This window comes from Megalobrama amblycephala, linkage group LG18, assembly GCF_018812025.1.
Source record: "Megalobrama amblycephala isolate DHTTF-2021 linkage group LG18, ASM1881202v1, whole genome shotgun sequence".
Lineage (NCBI taxonomy): Eukaryota > Metazoa > Chordata > Actinopteri > Cypriniformes > Xenocyprididae > Megalobrama > Megalobrama amblycephala.
The window spans coordinates 9,200,268-9,215,157 of NC_063061.1; the positions used below are offsets into that span (position 1 = coordinate 9,200,268).

Genomic DNA, 14,890 nt, shown 5'->3' on the forward strand with positions numbered 1-14,890 from the left:
GTCTCGGCTCTTTGGCTCTGCCTGGGTCTCCACCTCCATCAGCTACATCTCAGGCTGTCGTCCCCCTGGCTCAACCTACCAAGTCTCCACAATGGCTCTTCTCTCCGTTGACTCTGCCGAGGGCCTTTGCACTTAGTGTGTTCTGGATCCCTGCCTGGCACCTCCTGCTCACTTCTCCTCTTGGGCTCTTCTCACCGTCATCACTGCCCTGGTTTCTCCTGCCGTCATTTCCTTTGCGTTACCCTTTGTCAACCCCTTGTCCTCCTCCAAAACCCCCTCCCTCCCTCCCTTCCTCCAAAGTTGGACATTTAGTTACGGAGCAAGGATGCACCTTCCAGGAGGGGGAGACTACTGTCATGGTTATGTTCTGTTTTGGCTTAGTTTTGTGTTCCCAGCTCATTTGTTTATTTCCTGTCTTCCTTAGTTGACCTAGTTTCCTAGTGTGTGCCTATCTGTTACCATAGTAAACTATTGTGTGTCCACCTGCCCATTGTTACTCGTTTAGTCCTTGTTTAGTCCTGTCCTGTTTAGTTCAGTCAAAGACTATAGAATAACACAAGACGTGTCACTCGTGTTGTTTTGATTGGGAGAAAGTGCAACGCGGAATATGGCGGAATAAGTCCTGCCTTCTAAATAAGAGCCAATCACCGATCTGTAAAGTCATCGCATCACTGCAGCTGCCGTTAGAAGCTCCGGTTCCTATAGAAACAGTCAGACGCACGCCTCCGAAATGAGACACAAATGCATTTAGGACTGCGCATGTGCATTAGATTGATCCAGCCTTAAAAATGCAGTTTTTTCTCATGATTCGAGAGTTAAGAAACAAAATTTATGAGACATTTGTTGTCAGATTTCATTGGTGATTTCAAATATGAAATTTAATCGAAAGCTTGGCAGAACAGCTTTGGAGAATTTGATGTTTCCCCATTCAAAGAGATAGGAGCTGCACTTGAATGCCCGAGAGGCGTTTTCAAAGATGGCCGCCGAGTGAAATGACTTGTCTTAAAGGGACTTTGGTTCAGTCTCTTGTTCAGTCTTCTTATTAACACTAAGTGTGGTTTTATGTTTTTCTGCCTGTTTTGCATTTAGTGTTTTAATTTATTATTTAAAGTCCCCCTGTAGTCAATAATTTTATCCCTTAAAACTAATTTTGAATCACTAAAATTACATAAGTAAAAGTTTTTTTTTCTGTGAAAAAAATTTCTTCATACCTTAAAATAGATTGAATGTAACTCTACACCCTTGCCTTATTTAATATATCCAGATCAATGAATATGCAAATCATCCCCGCCCCCACTACCTCACACCATCTCAGTGATCCACTCTGTCTACTTACTGAGGTACATGCTACACAGTGGTCTCACTCTTTCAGTAAGATTTTTAAAACATTCCATTTCAAATTAAAGCTGTTATTTACTAATTATTTACTTTATTTTCATTAAATGATCCTAAAAAAGCATCATGGTTTCCACATAAACAGTAAACAGCACAACTGTTTTAAATATTGATAATAATAAGAAACGTTTCTTGAGCAGGAAATCAGCATATTAGAATGATTTGTGAAGGATCATGTGACACTGAAGACTGGAGTAATGATGCTGAAAATTCAACAGTAACAGTTCGTATATATATATATATATATATATATATATATATATATATATATATATATATATATATATATATATATATATATATATATATAAAACATGTAATGTAATAATGTTTGCTTTTACTGTATATTTGATCAAATAAATGTAGCCTTGGTGAGCATAAGAAATTCTTTCAAAAACAATAAAAATCTTAGCATTTAAAACTGTAGTATAAAACTGTATATTTAAAACAGTAGTGTACAAATAAATTCTAAAAGACCTATATCAATTCAGTATGCACTCTAAGAAAAGTCCATAAAAATAGGGCCCAATGTGTTTATATGAATTTAACTTTATATGAATTTAATATAATTTTATATAATTTTCCGTATTAATTTCCACAGGTGTTTTACCAATATTTTGAATTATGCATTGCATTTATTGTGTATTAGGAAATGTAAAGGAAATGTCTGTAAAATGTTCTGGAAGAAAATTATCAATACTTTTTTTGTAGCCTGGGTGCCAGCCCGAACCCCGCCCACAACATTTTTTGGCCGGGAAGTTCGGTCTGGACTCGATCCATTGTGGAGTAATTATGCTCGGCTCCCAGAAGGCCGAGCCAATCAAATTGCCAGGGCGGGCTTTAATCGATGATGGACAGGCTATCTGCGGTTATGTAACCACCACCCACATCATCAAAGAGCGCTTGGGTTGAATTGGTTTTCACCAACGATGACTGCAGCTGGAGAAGTAAGATGTTTAGATTCTGCTATCACATCTGTAATAAAAGAAATCGACAGCGCATTAATTTTAAAAGACGAACAAAGAACCGCAATCAAGGCATTTGTCGATGGGAAAGATGTGTTTGCCGTCCTTCCAACGGGATTCGGCAAAAGTTTAAGTACAAGTTCAACATACGTCACTTACTGCGTTGCTCTGATTGGTTGTAGGTCTATCCAATTGAGTGCAGAGTTGTTTTTTTTACTGGTTCGGTTAAGACACGCCCCATAATTCAAGTGCAATGGAGCAGTATCAGACTCACATTCTGCCTAGAATATGAGTATGACGAAGTCAGGCTACTTTTTTTGTTTTTTTCTACAGTCTACAGCAGATTTTACATATGCCATGATCGCTGTTAATTAGATTTGTATATCAATGCAAGGTTTTAAAACTTTAATCTAAAATACAGATATAGCGCACCAAAATAATCCACAAGGAACAGTTTGAATGGAGATCAGGTGATTCAATCTGAATTAATTGTAGAAAAATGTGGAGAATAAGAAGAAATGTTTAAGTATCATCAATACAGGTCTGTCTTGTAAACACTGTATTGTATGTGAAGGACTGCTGTCAAGAGCTCAGCACGGAGGAGCCATACATTATACATGCCATAGCCCACAGCCACACCAGACATGATGAATAACCCACCAGGGATTACTGCACTAGGCTTATTAGCAGCTGTGCCAAGAGGTCACCGCTTCTGATTTCTTGAATATGTGTTTGATAAGATAACGGGACACTGGATGCATTACATAATTATACTCTATTAGTAAATGAAAAGAAATTCATTCTGAAATGTTCATTATGCAAGCCTTGTTATTAGGGGTGCACTATTAAACCAGATGAACCCATTAGTGTGCTGATCTAACAGGGTTCCTCAGGCTCTTCCAGTAGTCACCCAGCTAAATCAATGCAATCCAGAATGGGAATCATTAAATCATTTTTTGTTTCATTTAAGTATAAGCTTTTTATTTTTTCTAAAATGCCCTTTCCTAAAATACAGTTACACTAAAAAAAATAGTAGGCTAAATCGTGTGCATGATTTATTCATTCGTTCCTTCGATTTGCTAAATCGTGCACACGATTTATAAATCGAGGGAATGAATTAGTAAACCATGTGCACAATTTACTTTTTCTTCCTTGCATGTCGTGCACGGGGCTCTGTATAGCTCAAATCATTTGTGACTGCTGAATTTGGATGAGAAATGTTGTTAAATACACTTTCAGAATTTTCTTCCAGCTGATGAACAATTAAAAAGATTGACCAATCAGGATCCACTTTAAATAGCTTGGGGATTTAAAGCGACAGATGACAGAAATGCAGTACACACTTAATGCTGAAAGACACTAAATATCTTTTAAAATCAGAACAGATTTTAAAACACTAAGCATAATACATTTCAGACTTTGAAAATGGTTACAGAGAAAACCTGGGCACCACACAATACCAGACATTCAAGTCGTTATGAACACAACAAACTCATGCATTAAAAATGAGCATTGTTGCTGAAACCCATGACAAATGAAAACACTAGCCGCTTTTCCACTGTCGGGCCAGTGCGAGCCAGGGCTAACAGCCTGCAGGGCTGGGCCTGCGGCCACAGACCTTAGGCACCGAGGCCAAAATCAAGTTGCGTTTCCACTGTCGGTCCGCTAGCTCCGCAGCGCTGATCTAAAAACTGCCCTTAAACACACCTCCCTTGATCAAACGTCATACAACCCAACCCATTTCAGCGTGTAGACCATCACCTGACTACGATTAGCTCCGCCTTTCACCTCGACCGCGCCTCAAGCCCCAGCTGGCCCGCTTTGGACCAAGGTTTTCGGTGGGCCGAAAAACCCGTGCCTTTGGCACCAAGGAAGCACAGAAGAGGCACGATCAAGCCCCGGAAGTGACAGTGGAAACGTAACAGGCCCTGGCACGCACTAGCACGCCCGCCTTTGGCCCGGCAGTGGAAATGTGGCTAATGTGATCTAAAATAAGCTCAAAATATCAATCATGTTATTCTCTGACTGGATGGAATCATAGTTTGAAGCTAAAAAAATTGTCAGAGCCATCTGTGTGTGCCCTCTTGACTTCGACGTTTGCTCTAACCGACTGCATTGCCCAATGCCGATTTATTAAGCCCAATCAGCTAAAAATCCGCCAATGGGGTCCTTTTAGTGACACAAAAACTGAGCTGACCAATACTCAATGATGGCCTAACTTTGACTGACGGCTGATCATTGTCCTGGTGTCATGACCTGAAGGGACAGTAGAAAAAGGATAAAATTATTTGGGAAGAATACATTTACATTTCAGCAGGAAGACAAATAGTCGGGAATTTAATCAAATTAAACTAAAATTTAAATAGAAAGGTCTAACATAGACAACCAGCTATACAGTTGTTTTGTTTTTATCTGCCAATTGGGACGGGTAAATATAACACTAATGATACCGCAATGATTGATATCTAGTTTTGTTGCTACCAGTGTTGGGGGTAATGTGTTACAAGTAATGTGAGTTATGTAATCAGATTACATTTTCCAAGTAACTAGTAAAGCATTACTTTTAAATTTACAACAATCTGGGTTACTTTTTCAAATGTTTTCCCATTTATTGACTGACAGCTCTTCTGTCCCCATGTTGAGAGAAATCGTGAGTAAGTGCAGAGGTGTTTTGTGCGCTGTGTGAACATGATGATTATTGTACTTCTAGACTAAGGCCCAATCCCAATTCTATTTTATACCCCTTCCCCTTCCCCTTCCTCTTCCCCTTCCCCCTTCCCCTTGCCCCTTGAAACAGAGTGTCAAGGGGTAGGGCTGAAAATATTCCCCTAAGAAATGGGACACCACTACTAGACCGTTACACGTCATCATAAGTCGTCACTAGCTCCTACGTCATAGATGCACCGATGTTTATCACACACTTCTAAGATGCCATCGATAGCTGTAGTGATCTCTGTTGCTTGGGCGACAGCTATTTTTACTATTAGTGCACATATCTCACAGTAATCAGGCACAAGCAACATAAACGTTTAACAGATGACTCACTCCCAAAGTTGTTTTGCTGTGTATTTCGATTTCAAGAAACGCTGCTCGTTTTCTGCACGAAAACGTATGAGCCTGCGTGTTTCCTCAGGAGTCCCTACATACAATACTGATGAATAAGCACGCAAACTGAATGCACTTTTTGTTTATATCATGTAACGTACACGTATTTATGGACGTAACCACAACAAAACAATACATTAATCAGGCATGCGGCAAAAAGACAAGTTAGCTGCCACCGGATTTGAATTTATGTTGTCAAATCAACGCAGGTTTCAATAAAATATAAAAAAATATGTTGTGGAACTATCATAAAGTAAAAAACATCAGCAAACTTTTTTCATAGCGATTTTAACAAATCTTTTTTCGGAGAACATAACCGTATACATGAACACAAGATTAAAGGCAACATAAAACAAGTGATTATTTATTACTAAAATACTGTTTACCGTAAGAAAATACTTACATTTATGGGTCTCTCTGCTCGCTCGGTCGGCCATGTTGGAAATTTATCATACCCCTTCGTCTGAAGTGTGGTCCCGAAAAATCTTCGTTTGAAGGGCTACCTGGCCCTTCCCCCTACCCCTTCCCCTCCAACCAAATGAGAATTGGGACACCCCTACCCCTTCACGTGAACGCGCAAAACAAGGGAAGGGGAAAGGGGAAGGGGAAAGGGGAAGGGGTAAGGGGTAGAATTGGAATTGGGCCTAAATGTGAGCATTTAGTGAGCATTTTCACTTGCACAAACACACATTCAGTATTTCTCAAAATGAATAAACTCAGTGTAATTCAAACTCGGAATATTACACAAACCTGCATTAATTAAATGTTAAATTACACAAATATACTTTATGTATTTAATCTCACTTTATTAAGCAATGTCTTTGCTGCTGAAATTCGATGATGTCACTGAAGAAATGCTGCATTCCAGACAAATCGGAATTTGGATTTTCCCCACCTCCTTCTAGGAAATAACATCTGGAAACATCACTCAAATTCGGACATTCGGCATGTGAACTCGGGGTACATCGAACAACCCTTTCCAAGATGTCGGCAAGTCCAACAAGCATAAACGTAAAAACAAATGTTAACGTTAGACATTGACTTTATGTAATGATACCATTTTTATCGTTTTTGCTTTTCGTCTGCTGTTTTCAAAGTGATTTTATGTTATTTTTATTCTGTTTTTGTCATAATCGACACAAAAACACAATATGGTCTCATCATGTGAACATGACGTGTGATGACTGGAACTCACTGAGGTCTGAAGTGGGACATTTAAAACCGCGGTCACACTAGACTTTGAACGTGCGAAATTTCTTTGGATTCTGTAACGGTCATGACATGACGTCACTGTCTACAGCATCTTTTTTATAAACATGAATTCAACACATAACTTAAAGTAATACATTCAAAATGTAAAAATATAGAACCTACTTGACTTTACAGCAAAAATATCATTCTTTTAATTCAGTCAAGAGGTCATGCCGTGATGATTTAATCTTCTACTGGTCGCACGTCTTCACGTGATGCGAATTCGCAGGTCAGAGTTCACCAAACTTGAACTTTGGAAATTTTTCGCACAAGCTTGCGTTTTCGGTCTGACGCATTCGCATGCGTTTGAATGGAAGTCAATGGAACGAGAAGTGCAGTGTGACCGCACCTTAATTTGGTATATTCCTACAGCTGAAAGGTTTGTTTGAGCTGCGCCCTCTACTGTACAGGAGTGAATCTGCATTTTCTTCAGCACTGAGGCTTATTCATTTCACATTTGGTGTGAAAGGGCCTTTACATTTGCCAAAAATACAACTTTTTTGTTATTAAATAACAAACAAGCAAGCCCAGCCCAGATGAGAAAAAGTAACTCAAAATGCATTACTGGTACACTGGTTGCTACTCCAACAAAAACTCTACATGGCTTTGTGGGATGAAACAGAAGTAGTGAACAGACTTTGGGTGTGCTAACTGAGGCTGAGACTACTGTGACCAAGGAGAAATGTAACAAATCATGATGTGTGTGTGTGTGTGTAGGTGTGTGAAGGGAGAGCGAACGTACCGCAGCGCTAAACCCCACGCATCTGTCTGTTTCTCCAGTGGGCTGAGTTGTCACCTGTACATGTCCTGTCATTCCCAGCGAGAAAAACGAAGTGCTCAGGAGAGAAACATCAAACAGCACACTAAAGTCAGGGGAGAATCAGACAAGCACTGGTAGTTCTTTAAGACGAAGAAAGAGACAGGCAGGATTTGAAATGACAACAACTAAAAAACAACCTGGGTGCCGAAGAGGAGGGGAGAGATGATGGAGAAGGGGAATTGGGGGATGCTGCAAAAGGGAGGGAGGGATGGAGACACAGAGACAGAGAGAGGAGGGTGAGGTGGAAAAGGAAAAGAAAGGGAAAAAAACAGAGAGACAGCCAGAGCGGCACAGAGACAGACCGAGGTAGAGCATGGGCAGAAGACGGCACTCCATCCGGCAACCATGACAACGGAGGCAAGCGCACGCCAAGCCCCCCGTACCCTCGCACCACCGATAAGGGGGTTGTGAACCTCTGCGGACAGAGGGGACGACTGCAAAACACGCTGAGACCTGGAATGGTTTAGATATTTCTGCATCGATTAGTTCTTTTCATGTGTGCTTTCACCTGGTGAGATGTGTGGTTGAATTCAGCTCTCTCCTGCCACTCATCAGGGTGGGCTGAATCCGGATCAAAGCGAACAGCTGGGAAGCACACGCAGGAGCCTTTTCCACTGTGACCCATCAATGGAGTCCCTGAGGTGGGCTTAATGCCGCTCAATGGTTCTCCTCCGGAGCAAACGCGCTGCCAGCAGGCTTGAAGACAGAATATTCTTGAAATTCGCCTGTGAGAGAGAAGAGACGAAACATGTAAGCCAGATGATGCTGGGTGAGTGCGCATTCCTAATTTTCCATGAGGAAAATATTGAATCCTTTGGAAAAGTATTAGAATTTTTAACATGTTGCTGAAGGTGCAGTAGGATCAGTGGAGAGAAAAAAACAGCAATATATATATCTAATGTATTCGATATACTATCTGTGACTCTGAACAGGGTTTTCACAGCAGGAAGATGCGAGAATGTAGAAAGCGTTATCATAACGGATGAGAATGAACAGTTTATATACCAATGAGTAGCTATTTAAGAAAATAGATTTTTAGAAAGGTTTTCTACACTGCTAGTTAAGACTATTATGTCCTGAGAGCTCAGAATATGGTTAGGAAATATTTTATGAAAAAAAAGGGGGGAAAAACCCACTGTGTTGTCGAAGCACACAAACACATTTAAGCATGGCAGCTGTCTGTGACGGTCAACAGGTTATTAAGACTTTAATGAATCTCCAACAGCGATGTTTGAAGGCTTGTCCTCAGGAAACTGTACGTGTCCCCATGACTCGCTACTGATATAATTAACAGGGTACTGAATTTAACCACAATAATCTGCAAATTGAATTTAGGGTTTAGTTTTGGATTAATTAACAAGGACACTGTAAAATAATTTGATTTATACAATTTTTTTTTTTTTTTAATAGAAAATCTACACAGTAAAATAAATTTAGAATACTCAAAACATGTGAGGAAACATATTACCTCAAAACATTTAAGTGAACTAACAATTATTTTTTTTTTAAGTTAGTCGAACTTAAAATTTTTGTGACAAGTGGGGCAGAGCCGAAAGCCATGGAAGCGGAGCAAGACCAGTGTAGTGCACGGGCGTCTCTCATTAACAATCACGTCACCGGCATCCTGTAAATCCCAGCATAACACAACATTAAACGCTAACTTATGTCTCCCTTTGTTAATCTTGTGCAAAAACACACAAAATAACACTTAATTTCAACATTTATTTATGCAGTCTGAAGCAAAGAATGCTAGGAATTACAAATCTGCTGCAACTCAACTCAATCATATTAAGTTCAGCTTACTACAATGAAGTTTTGAGTTCACGCAACTTTTTCTATTAAGTACAATGAACTTTCGTTATTATTTGAGTGAAACAAACTCATTTCATTTAATTAATTTCACTGTTCGGCTTTTTCCTTCATTCTTTGTTCAGCCCTGTTATATTGTAACATTTCCGCATTAAAATAGACATGGATCAACCAAAAGTAAGTTTTTCTTAAGTGCGTGATCAGTATTTTATTGCATTTCACTTATACTGATATGTCAAGTTCTATTATTTAACATTTTTTTTAACTTTATATATATATATATATATATATATATATATATATATATATATAAATTATTCAGACACTTTGACCTGACCATGTTTTCTTAAGTGTTATCTGACATAATTAAGATTATTTTTTTCTGACACAGTTTAGCTCTGAGATCTTGTCATATTTTATTCTTTTATTACCATTTTTTTTAAACTATAGTGAATAAACTGATAAATGAATATTAATTAATGAAATGTTCAAGGTGTCTGAATAAATTTTGGTTTATATATATATATATATATATATATATATATATATATATATATATATATATATATATATGTTATGTTTTGTAATCACTGTAAAAAAAATCCCTGTAAAATTTACAGTAAAAAATGGCTGATTGCCAGAACTTTTCCGTAAAAAATATGGTAGCAACGTAAAAAAAAAAAAAAAAAAAAAAATCTGTTAAATATACGGTAAAAAAACAGATTTTATTAACTGATATAACGATTACTGATATATACAGTATATATATTTTTTTCACTGTTAATTATACAGTGATGTTATTTTTCACTTCCAAAAACTGTAAATTTAACGGTATTTTACCATAAAATGACAATAAACGTACCGTTAGATCTGTTACAGTTATTCACCATATATAGTACGGAAACTTTCTGTAAACCAATTAACGTTTTTTCACCGTAGCATTTTTACAATATTTTACCGTTAAAATCACAGTCATTTTTTACAGTGTGGTTACATTTTTGTTATTCAGAAGTATTATTTATTTTTGAAAGCAACATTTTTTAATGAAATGATAAAAAAAACACATAAAACAACAACAACAAATATTTTTAATCACAAAGCAATGTTTCCTGACAATGTCCCAGTAAGGCCAATATGGAAAACATCAAAACATCATCTATGAGCACACTAGAAGAGGAAGCCCTTAAAACACTTTGGGAGACAGAGAGGCAGTCACTGAGGTAGTGGATGGTCTGCACGTGTAATTTAAAGTGTCAGGCATGAAAATAGTTCAGTATTATGTAGGTTACAGGCACGTTGCACTGACGGTCACAGGTGTGCTTTGATATACAGTACTTGACTTCTGATGTCTGTTTTCATGCTCAAATTAACTTATCTGTAAATAACATTCAGGGTTGCTTTCGCAATTCTCTTATTATATAACATCATGAGGGTTAGCATCTTTAGAGCTCATTTCTGAACACAGACTCTTCCTTTTCACCTGCTTTTTACCAAGAGTTAATAGCATTGTTTTTGTTGTGTTTTCCATATGAAAGGTTTCCATGAATATCTCATTAACGTGAAACTGTAACACAGCAACAGGGTGCGACACAAACGCTCAATTATCGCTCAAAGTGTGCTTGATAATTGGATCATTACTGTTAATACTGCATGCAGTATTCCATTTGGGTGTTCCATTCATACAAAACAGTTGCATATAGTGTTATTTTAGTATCATTGATGATCATTTTTAAGTATTTTGTTTTTATTCATTTTCATTTTAGTTTTGTGTTTTTCATTTTGGTAGTACTATGGTAGTACTGTATGCCATTCTGAATACATTCCTCTTGTTTTTGTGTTGTCACATTAGTGAAAGAAGCTCTGTAATTTTATGGTACAGTGATGATAATGGTACTGATGACAAATAATGGTACTTTGATGCATCCTGGGATCATATAGTGTCAGCTGAGGGGTATATAGGCCCCAAAAATGATCATATTGTATCCCAGATAAAATATTCCAACCAATATTCCAATCTGACATCACCTGCTGTCAGCTGCATCCTGATGTCAGTACATCCTAAACCAATTGAATTAGGGCCGGTCTGGCTAATGACCCTGTTCCGTGGTGAGAAGCGTGTACAGAACTCTTGTCTCTATGAGTCATTTTAACAAAGTGGCGTTCAGGTTTTACATAGACAAGCCCTCTCGTCCACCATCACTGATGCTCTGTGAAAGCAGCAATTGTGACGCAGGTCAGCTCTATAGGGTTAATGGCGATCAGTACAGCGAAGTGAGGGATTTCTGTGCTGTGGAATTGCTAACTGGCTCCCCTATGCTGCCTGTTCCTAATTAGCATCTCGAACTGACTATCTGTGCAGTGTGTGGGCTTTAGTCTGAAGTAAAGGCCCAGGTATACTTCATTTTCAGTGCTCTGCTCTGTTCTGCATACAGTTGTGCATGCAAGACCTATCCCAAATGGCACCCTAAATACTCGCAGTCTTCCTTTGAATCCGTACTTTTGTGACACTGAGTGCTTTGACTGTCAGGTAGAAGTCTGCTGCAGAGCTCGCCTCAGTGCAGGCTCGGCAAAAGTCTGCATCGAGGGCCGTAAAGTGGGCACTCGTGACAAATGGGACACCCTGTGGTCTTGTGGACTTCACAGTGTTGTGCACATGTCGGCTATTGTAAGTCTACAATATCTCCAAGTACAGTCAAACCAAAATTTATTCAGATACCTTGAACATTTCGTTCATTAATACAGTTTATTCACTATAGTTTAAAAAAATGGTAATAAAATATGACAAGATCTCAGAGTTAAACTGTGTCAGAAAAAAAGTATCTTAATTATGTCGAGACATAACACTGACATGGTCAGGTCAAAGTGTCTGAATAATTTTTGGTTGATCAGTTTTACTGGTAGTCCACTGTATGAAGAATTTTTGGGTATAATATGTCACAGTTTACTTTATTTTGCTATCCTCACTTACATAAATGAACTATAGTGTCCTGCACCCACTAGTAAAAATATATTAAAAAAATGATATCTAGTGTCTGAATAATTTTTGGTTTGATTGTATATGATCCTACGATGCTATGATGCATTCTAAGCAGCGCTCCAGTTACTTCAACAGTACACTGAACTGAGAACAGTATCTTTTACTGAACAGCATAATGTATAACAAATACATTGCAACTTTGTGAACAGACTTTTGAAAAACCTGCTTGGTCTGATGATCTTGGCCCAGATCTGCAGCCCTCCCTCATACTTTCAATCAGTTTTGCTTCACTGCTGAAATAGCCATGGTTTGGAAACTATTAACTGTGCAGCCTTAATTTAAAGGTTGTGATACGGTAGAATCTAACTCATGTAGGCCTATTTCCATGGTCCTATCTAGCCAAAAAATGGTATCCAGTACACGATGTTCTGATTTCTGTCATGGTTTCTCACACTGTTATATAAAAATAGAACATTTGTTATCTCACCTATTGATTGTCATATATTTTTTTAAAACTATATCAATTACATACAACAAATATATATTTATCTGGCCTCACAGAACTGACAAATATTTACATTAATACATTACAAATTACATTAGAGCAATTGGCTTGATTGCATCTAATCTTTATTTTGCACCACATTACAAAAGGGCTGTTTACACTTAGTTATACTTGGATATCTGATTATTAAAAAGCCAAGTATAAATGTGATGCGAGATGCATTCGAGACAGATTGAAATTCATGTGGTCATGTGCATATACATTCAACCAAAACATATAAAGAGAGAATATAAAAGTTAAATCAAGGTGTTTGTTGTTGTTGTTGTTGTTGTTGTTGTTGCCTAAACTAAATCTCTATCATGCTCTCTTACCCTTACCAAACTAACCAACATCTATATCACCATCCTCCCACTAATGAGCTATTTGTCGTAATTGTTGCCATCCCTTTTAGGTACTTCTAGATCATAAAAATACTGGGTGCAATCTAAATCTAAAAAAAAGGAAACAAAGGCCCATGATTAAATATCCAATATTGACCAATATCTTATAATGCTAGTAGATCCAAATATACACTCCTGTTTACTGGCATGCTCTCCTTCACCCTGGAATCAAGTGCAAAAAGCTTTTAGATGGTCAAGAGGACATTTTGTTTTAATCATTGCTTTTCCTTTTGAAGGCATATTCTGGGTTTAATACAAGTTCAGAACAACAGCATTTGTGGCATAATTACCACACACACACACACACACACACACACACATACACACACGGGCTTGTTTTTGTGAATTGTGGGGACGTTCCATAGGCATAATGGTTTTTATACTGTACAAACCGTATTTTCTATCGCCCTACACCAACCCTACACCTAAACCTACCCATCACAGAAAACTGTGCACATTTTTACTTTCTCAAAAAAACTCATTCTGTATGATTTATAAGCCTTTTGAAAAATGGGGACATGGGGTAATGTCCTCATAAGTCACCCTCTCTTTGTAATACCTATGTCAAACTTATGTCATTATACAAATTTGTGTCCTGATATGTCACAAAAACACACGCGCGCACACACACACACATAAATAATTATAATAATTTTGACTTGTCCTTTGTATTTGTGTAACATCTGACAAGGCTCCAGTCCTCCAGAGGGAGCCCTCACCTGAATATTGAACTCACTCACTTCCTGTTCCTGCCACATCAGTTCATGTCTTGTCATTTCCTGTCACCCTGTATTTAAGCAATGTGTTCCCACTGCCATATTGTGAAGTACTGCCAGTTCCACTGCCTTACTAAGCGTTCTTACATGCCATTGTTGTTGATTACTGTTATGACTCATTGTTTTCGCTCTTTTGACTCACGTTTCTGGATTGCTGTTTTGGATTTGTCTGCCAATGGATTGTTTTGCTTGTGTTTCGACCAAAGCCTATGACCTGACAATGAGTTGTGACTATTGTTTGGATTTTATGCTCAGATCCTTTAATAAAGACCCGCCCATGGAATCCACTCGACCTACTTCTTCTTGCTCAAGGGTTTTCAACATCAGTTATTGCCACTGCATGCCACCAACAATCATTTGACATAGTACATTTGGCCCCTTACTGCCCCATGTCCTGACCCAGTTCGCTTTACCTGATAACCTGATAAGTTTGATGGTTCTCCTGACAACTGTACTGATTTCCTACCACAGTGTTCTATCTATTTTTCAAACCAACCTGAAGTTTTTAGCCAAGACCATACAAAGTGTTCCTTTATCATGACTTTGCTTATCGGGAAGGCATTAGAATGGACTACAGCAGTTTGGGATCATGACACACATATCCAGCAGTCATACAGTTACTTCACTCAATTGATTTTTGATGTCTTTCAATATCCTGCTGGGGGCATGGAAGCAGCGACTGAATTTACTGAGTGACGTCAAGGCAACAGACATGCTTCAGGTCTATACAGTTTCCCACTCTTACTGCACAAAGTGGGTTTAATGAAGTCGCTTTGAAGCACATTCTTTGTTCAAGTCTGTCTTCAAAATTACAAGCTGAGGTATTTAGTAAAAAAAGCCACCAAGT

The 14,890-nt window shown here is 38.2% G+C and overlaps 1 protein-coding gene across 1 annotated transcript in view; it reads left to right on the forward strand.

Moving 5' to 3' along the window:
• The first annotated feature begins 7,337 nt into the window (after positions 1-7,337).
• Positions 7,338-14,890, forward strand: part of LOC125253108 (short transient receptor potential channel 5-like) — a 55,485-nt gene continuing 47,932 nt past the window's right edge. Inside the window, exon 1 of the mRNA XM_048166888.1 lies at positions 7,338-8,305. The gene's annotated coding sequence lies outside the window, so the exon portion shown is untranslated. The remainder of the gene's footprint in view (positions 8,306-14,890) is intronic.